This window comes from Eschrichtius robustus, chromosome 1, assembly GCF_028021215.1.
Source record: "Eschrichtius robustus isolate mEscRob2 chromosome 1, mEscRob2.pri, whole genome shotgun sequence".
NCBI lineage: Eukaryota > Metazoa > Chordata > Mammalia > Artiodactyla > Eschrichtiidae > Eschrichtius > Eschrichtius robustus.
In genome coordinates this window covers 161,729,140-161,737,304 of record NC_090824.1, presented here as the reverse complement: position 1 = coordinate 161,737,304, position 8,165 = coordinate 161,729,140, and the positions used below count along the sequence as shown (strand labels likewise).

The 8,165-nt window shown below is 44.5% G+C and overlaps 1 pseudogene; it reads right to left on the bottom strand.

Annotated features, from left to right (window-relative positions):
- Positions 1 to 7,461: 7,461 nt before the first annotated feature.
- LOC137778706 (U6 spliceosomal RNA) lies at positions 7,462 to 7,561 on the bottom strand (annotated as a pseudogene).
- Positions 7,562 to 8,165: the final 604 nt, after the last annotated feature.

Below are 8,165 nucleotides of genomic sequence, written 5' to 3'. Positions count from 1 at the left end.
CAATTGAAGGAATAGGACCATTGAGTCCCACTATTGTGCCTACAGAGTAAAATGGTCGACCAGGTCCTAAGTTGTGTGTGTGTGTGTGTGTGTGTGTGTGTGTGTATGCGTGTGTGTGTATGTGTGTGTGTGTCAAAGGAATAGTAGCCATACAGCTACCAAAGGGACACTTACAATTTAATTCAAAAACAGAAAATTGACAAATGAGAGTGACTTAAAGCCATAATAAGCAAATATGTATATATGAGAAAATTAATACTCAATAAAACTCCCTGATTGAGAGGTGATAAATGACAGATACAGAGGAGAGAATGGTTAGCATTGAGTGGGGTGAATCAGGGAAGACTAAGAGGGCAAGGAAAGTCTGTGAATTATCTGGGGGATTAATAAATAGAAATTACACTGGAGGGGCAGAGGGCTTCCTCCCCAAGTACCCTCAGTCTGCAAATCAGTTGTTGCCTGTGCCCAGGTGAGCTGGGTCCCACTGCCTGTCCAAATCTCACACCCGTAAATTTTCTCCCCATCACTGGCCCCTCTGCATGCCTTAGTTGGAAACGTGGCTTTTCCAGAGTCAAAAGCCAGAGCACAAGGCCCCTATTCACCCCGCTGGGTTTGAAATTCTCCTCTGAAATTCCTTTAACTGCAAACGCCTTCTCCCAAGTACACTGTGCATCTTTTCAAATTTCAGACATAAACAGCCGTGTAGCCCCACCTGGCAACCCCCTCTCGCCCTCCTGATAAAAATAGAAAGGGCTGAGGTGGGGAAAGCCGTGGGCACAGTGGGGTTTTGTGGATCAGCTGTTTGCACGAGTGCTCCTGACCCCTCTGCCTATTTTGGGAAGGGGTTTCTCTCGGGGGAGCTTGGAGCTGGATTCTTGGGGGATTTGTCATCCCTGGCACCTTGGCCCCTTCCATTCTGGGCCCAAGACGCATCTCTGTGGTTGTGTGTTTAACTCTGTGTCCCAGGGAGAAACACCTTTACCTGTGGTTATTGGCATGGGTGTCTACTCTGGTGACTGTGGGGGATGGAAAAAGTGGTGGCAAGAAGTGCGGGGAAGCAGTTCGTTTGCAGAAGCCACTGGTGTGAAAACTGTCACCAGGCCCCCAAGGCAGGCACCATGACCCCACGAGCAGGTGAAGGGCTTGTAGAGGTAACAAGCTCTTACCTTGTACACTTGGTTCCGCTGTATGGGACAGGGGTGAGTGAGCAGTGCAGGGCGAACTGGCAAGTTCCCTGAGCTTGGCCTTATGAGACCTGTTCTAGGTCCAGCTGTACTGTTTACCAGCGATGTGATCTTGGACCTCAGTTTCCTCCTCAGTAAAAGAGGAATTGCAATATTCCCATAGAAAGATGCAGATGGGATCCTGCTGCTTCTCTGCTTACAACCATCCAGTGGCTTCTGGTTGCATTCAGGACACCACGGCCAACAGAGCTTGAGCGACCTGGCCCTGCCTCTCTCACCTCATCGCCCCACGAGTCACCTTACTCTTCCCCTCTGTGTTTTGGCTCCATTTCATCTTCAGGTTGTACTTTATTATTTTTTTTTATAGATTGATTTATTTTTGGCTACGTTGGGTCTTCATTGCTGCACGCGGACTTTCTCTAGCTGCGGTGAGCAGGGGCTTCTCGTCGTCGCCGAGTGCGGGCTTCTCATTGCGGTGGCTTCTTTTGTTGCCAAGCACAGGCTCTAGGCACGCGGGCTTCAGTAGTTGTGGCGCGTGGGCTCAGTAGTTGTGGCACACAGGCCTAGTTGCTCTGCGGCATGTGGGATCTTCCCAGACCAGGGCTTGAACCCATGTCCCCTGCATTGGTAGGCGGGTTCTTAACCACTGCGCCACCAGGGAAGTCCCTCAGATTTTACTTTAAATATCAGAGAGGCCTTGCCTGACCACCCAACTTCTCTGCCTCCCCCAGTTTCTATTACGGCATCTCATTCCTTCCCTTCCCAGTCTAGACCACGCCTCGCTGGTGTGTATTTTGAGCTGTTTACTTCTGTAGTGTCCACCGCCCTCTCTTACCAGACTCTGAGCTTCAGGAGGGTAGGGACACATATTGTCAGCTCCCATCTCAGTGTGGGGCGTTGCAACCTCCCAATCGATATTTGTTGAATGAATGAGTAGGTCTAGTTTGCTCTCCTTTGTATCTGCTGTGTCTGGCACATTTAGAGAATCTAGAAGTGAATCATAATAACTCACATGCATTGAGCACTCTGTGTTAGGCACTGTTCTAAGCATTTTATGTCTAGTAACTCATTTAGTAACCATAGTAATCTTGCTGTTTGTTAATGGCCCTCACAACTTATTCTTGTTTTACAAAAAAAGAAACTGAGGCCCGGAGAGGTCAAGCCCCTTGCTGCAAATCATAGCTAGTGAACGGCGGAGCAGAGACTCAATGCCAGACAATTAGGTCCCAGAGATTGTGCCTTTAACCTCTCACCATCCTGCTTGAAATGAGGAGTGAGTGAAGGAGAGCAACTAGCTCATTGCAGGGGCTCATAAACATTCATGTATCCTTTCCCCCTCCCTGTCCACTTAGTTGAAAGGGTCAAATTAGAGCTATATAAGACAGTAAAGATGTGTAAGGTATATAATCTCTAAGGGTATGTAGGGTAAGGCCTCTGTACCGATCAGCCAGCCTCTATCAGCCAGGAGAATTTCCTGGGCATGGTGGGGTTAGGAGAAGTCTAAATGACAGGAGAGAAGGGTGATGACAGGCCAAGACCATGGGCTGAGGCTTGAGCTGGCAAAGGTGGGGAGCAAAAAAGACTAGAAGCTACAAATCGCATGAGATAACAAGTTAGACAATTGATGGGAGAAGAGGAGTACCGCTAGGATGCATTAGGACGAGAAGCTGAAGATGATGACCCAGCAGGGCCGTCAAGTCAGGACCCACAGATGGGAGTTCTCCTTTTCCAAGATGAAACCACAGAAGATGTAAAGTTAGTTTTTCTTTAGTCAAACCTGGCAAGAAGTGTTCGAGCTCCGGAGTCTGACGTCAGACGTCAGTTCATATGTCATGGTTCAACTTCTGCCATTTGCTTGGCAGCCTAAAGTTTGCCACCTGTAGCTGCCTAACCCTGACTAACACTGAACCAGAATCTACCAAATCCGAAAGAGTTGGCATCTTTGACTCAGAGAAGATTACAGATTTGGAGTCTTCAAGCTGGGCAGGATTCTGTGGCATCCTTACTCTTTCATTGTGTTAGGACTGAGGTGTTGACTTGGACCCCAAATTAAAAGTGGATGATGGGGAAGCAAAGCAGCATGGGTCACTGGGAATAGTGATAGTGACCTTGTGCTGTGCTGGTTGGCCTTTGGCCCATGTTTCAGTCAGGATAGGCTGGGTTATGCTTCAGTAACAACAGTCCCCAAATCTCAGTGAGTTGAAATAACAAAGATTTAGTTCTTGCCCACGTCCACTGTGGATAGTTGGGAGCTTTGCACCAGGTCGTCATCCTCCAGGTCAGGCTGATGGAGCAGCCACCATCTGGAACATTGCAGGTTTCCACGGCAGAGGGGGAAAGAGAGCCCTGGAATGTTGTGTATCAGTAGTTAAATGCTCCAGCCCAGAACTGGCACACGTCACTTCTGGTTACAACTTACTGGCTAGAACTAGTCATGTGACCCCATCCAGCTACTGTGGGAGAGGAAGTGTAATCCTATGTGCCAGGTGGATGAAAAGCTGGAATATTGTGAAAGGCATGGTTACTGTCTCTAGTCAGTGTCTCAGTGGTCGGATAAGGTTTGGGTCCCACCTGGCTATTTCGGTCACTGGGATCCCTTCTTTAGGGGTCAGAATATCTCCCAGAGTAGGTAAGGGTGATATGGTGCATGGGGGGCTGGGGTTGCAGCCTGGATGGCCCCATTATTGGATCCTTGTTGCCAGAACAGCCTTCATACTCTGACAAGGGTCTTGGACATTTGGTGGAACCCCATTTAGTGCCCATTTGCCTGTGGTCTAGACCCACTCTTCTGGAAAGAAAGGAGGGCAGCCTCCTCCTTGTGTTCCTTACCTGGGCATTTGGGACCTGGAGGCCCCACTTAAGATGTGTTCAAGTCTTTGACACAAGGTGGTGGGTTCAGTGTGCTTGCCAGGGTGAGGGCTCCTCTTCACTCTAGGATTGTTAGCTCCGCAGAAGGCCCCTTTCCTTCGCCATGGCTTTCTTCCTTGTCTTCTGGGACCAGATCTTGGAGGCCACTTGGCTCTCCAAAAGGTGGAGGCATCACTGGAGTTGGTTGTGGTCTTGCCAGCTGTTCCCATTTGGGGACCTCTTGCAGGCTTATCTGCTCAGCTGGTCAGTGAGGAGCTCTGATGACACCTAAAAATGATACAAACAAGGAATGATTATAAGAAAAGAATGGAACATCTTGTGCGGTGAGAGCAAGGATGCAGGGAGGCATACCTGGAGCCACAGGGCTCTGCTTTTCTAGTCGCAGCTTGGCCCTGGCTCCAGGAAGCCTGCCCTTCCTCACTCAGCAAAGGAGGGAGAAGCTTCCTGGCTTATTGGGACAAGGGGAGGATATAGGCTAAGAGATTCCAAGCTGTCTCCTTAGGCAAGGCACACAGAACAAAATCCAAGGGTTTGTGCTGGGACTAAGGCCTGAGAAGCCTCAAATTGCTTCCTTTTTGGTCCAGGGAAGCCATGGGGCCTTGGCCTGGGTCCATCCGTGAGAATCTAGGAGTTGAAATACTGTGGCCTAGGAAGAGCCAGGAATGGGGAGTGGAGGTGGGGATCAGGAGCTAGGTCATAGGAGAAGGCCTAACCATCCATAGCACCCCTGCGCTATGTAAGATAGGGCTCACCTGGAGGCAGGTAAAGGCTTCATGAGGAACCAGAGCTAGAGCAGATGGAGGAAGGGACCAATGATTCAAGTCAAAGAAGTAGAGCCCTGGGAACATGAACGCCTGGCTGGAGCTGTGGATTGGAACCTGGGGTGGAGGAGTCAAGAGAAGGACAACCAGACAGCTTGTCTACAACAGGGACCTTATTGAAGGTCATGTCTTGTCGTTGGGGCTTTGTTGGTGAAGAATCTAGGGAAGGCATTGGCATGACTGGCACATGGCATAGCGTGGGCAAAAGACAGGAAGCAGAATAGAATGCCTGGAGAGGCCACCCTGAGTAAGCTTGACTCAAATGGGGAAGGGGCCAAGAGGACCCAGGACACACTAAGGGGTTCTGAGCAAGAGGAAACTGGCATTGATATTTCTGCATGTAAAAACCCTGCCCCATTGTCAGGGCCCAGCTCAAATGCTACCCCATCTAGAGAGTTCTACCATAATCTAGGGTCAAAATATACCTTCTTCTATGATTCTGTATCTGTCAGTTCTTGTCATAGGTGCCTTGTGCTCGAGTTAGTTACGGCTGTCTCTCCCAACAGCCTGATCTCCCTGTGGACAGGACCCCACCACAGGGGACTCCCAGCTCAGCACCTGGCTCTCAGGTATCTGAGAAGCCAAGGGGAAGGTAGCAGGACGTGGTGGGTCCTTTCCCCGTCTTCCAGAGTGCTGCTTCTCCAGGGACGTTCCAGGACCACCTGCCTTCCAGGTACTTGGGCTGTTTGTTTAGAATTCACCCCAGACTTGCCAAATCTGACTTTCCAAGGTTGGCCCCCCAAATCTTCACTTTTTTGCTTTCTTTTAAAATTACTGTTGGGACTTCCCTGGCTGTCTAGTGGTTAAGACTTTGCCTTCCAGTGCAGGGGGTGCGGGTTCGATCCCTGGTCAGGGAGCTAAGATCCCACATGGCTCGTGGCCAAAAAACCAAAACACAAAACAGAAACAATATTGTAACAAATTCAATGAAGACTTTAAAAATGGTCCACATCAAAAAAAATTAATGTTAATGAAGCATAATTTATGTATAACAAAATGTACCCATTGTAATAAAGTTTGATGAGTTTTGGTAAATTTACACAGTCATGTAACCATCATCTCCATCATGATATAGAGCATTTATTTCACACCAGAAAGTTCTCTTTTGCCCCCTTGCAGTCAATCAACTACCCCACTTGGCTCCAGATGACCACTTCTATTTGTTTCCAGAGATTCGTTCCAGAATTTCATATAAATGGAAACACGTGATGTGGTAGGTTGAATGGTAGTCCCAAAGATGTGTCCTAATCCTTGGAACCTGTAAATGTTACCTTATTTGGAAAAAGTGTCTCTGCAGATGGGATTAAGTTAATGATTTTGAGATGAGGAAATACTTCTGGATTATCTGGGTGGGTTCTAAGTGCCATCATAAATGTTTTTATAAGAGAGAAGTAGAGGGAGATTGAACACCACACACACACAGGGGGAAATCAGTGTGAAGACGGAGGCAAAGATTAGAGTGATGTGGCCATAAGCCAAGGAATACTGGCAGCCACCAGAAGCTGGAAGAGACAAGGAATGGAATCTCTCCCAGAGCCTCCAAAGGGAGTGCAGCCATGCTGACATCTCGATTTCAGTCTTCTGGCATCCAGAACTCTGAGAGAATAAATTTCTGTTGTTTTAAGCCACCAAGGTTGTGTAATTTTTCACAGCAGCTCTAAGAAATTAATGCATGTAGTATGCAATTTTTTGTGTCTAATTTCTTTTGCTCAGCTTGATTTTAATATTCCTCCATGATATTTGTGTTCATAGTTCATTTTTCTTATTTTTAGTAGTATTTCACTGTATGGCTATTCCACAGTTTGTTTATTCATTTTACCTATTGATGAATATTTGAATAGTTTCTAGATTCAGAGTATTATGAATAAAGCTGTTATGAACAAGTTTGTGTGTGTGTGTATGTGTGTATACATGTATTTTATTTCTCTTGGGCAAATATCAAGGGGTGGAATTCTTGGGTTATACTATAAGTATATGTTTAACTTAATAGGAAACTATCAAGTTCTTTCCCAAAGTGGTTGTACCATTTTGGATTCCCATGAACAATGTACGAGAGTTCCAGTTACTTCACGTTCTCACCAACACTTGATTTTGTCAGTCTTTTATTTATTATATATGTATATGTATATATAATAAATAAAAATATATAATTCAACTTTAATTAAAAAGTTATGATCTATATATTATATATAATCTATAATAAATATACATATTTATACTAGAGTTAGTTATAGGTTATATTTAATAAATATATATGTACTATATATAATAAATATACTGAATATATGTAGTACACACATAAATTCTGAAAAACACTTACTTGTTAAAAAAATGCTTCTTTTTTTCCAAAAAAAAAAAAGTTAAAAAGTTCATGATAAGTAATGTACAAAGGTGATACTTTAATATTACCGGAAGATTGAAAATACTAGTAGTTTTAACTATAGAAATATCTAAATATGAACCAAATGATATTTAGTGTAAAGTGTAGATATTTAGTGAAGTGTAAAGTTGTAGACTTGAAATCTTTCGTTTTTATTTTCTTAAATTTTGTGTTAAAAACCAACATAATTCTTCAAATGTTATGGTCAAAAAATATGGAATGCTTCCCAAATTTGCATGCCATCCTTTCACAGGGGCTGTGCTAATCTCTGTATCATTCCAATTTTTGTACATCAGTCTTTCAGATTTTAGTTATTTAAATGAATGTATAGAGGTACTTCACTGTGGTTTCAATTTGCATCTCCCTAAATAAGCATTTTTTGGTGTGCTTATTGGTCATTTGTATATCTTTCTGAAATGCCTGTGCAAATCTTTTGCCCATTGTGTGTGTAGGAGGTGTTGTTTAATTTCTTAGTGAACTTTAAGAGTTCTTACTGAACTTTACAAGTCCTTTGTTGAATATAAATATTGCAAATATTTTCTCCCAGTCTATGGCTTTCCTTTTCATTTCCTTGACAGTGAATTTCAAAGAGTGGAAGTCTTTAATTTTGATAAAGTTCAGATTTCCAGTTTTTTCCCTGTAGAGTTAGTGTTTTTTGCGTCCCACCTAAGAAATCTTTGCCTACCAAGGTCAGAAAAATATTCTCCTGTTTTCTTCCAGAAGTTTTGTAGTTTTAACTTTTATGTTTAGGTCTGTGATACATCTTGAGTTATTTTTTGTGTGATGTGAGGTAAGAGCTAAGATTAACTTTTTTTCTTACAGATATTCAGATTTTTCAGCACCATTTGTTGAAAAGACTAGTTTATCCCCGTTGAATTACTTTGGCCCTTTTGTTGAAAATCAGCTTGTAGG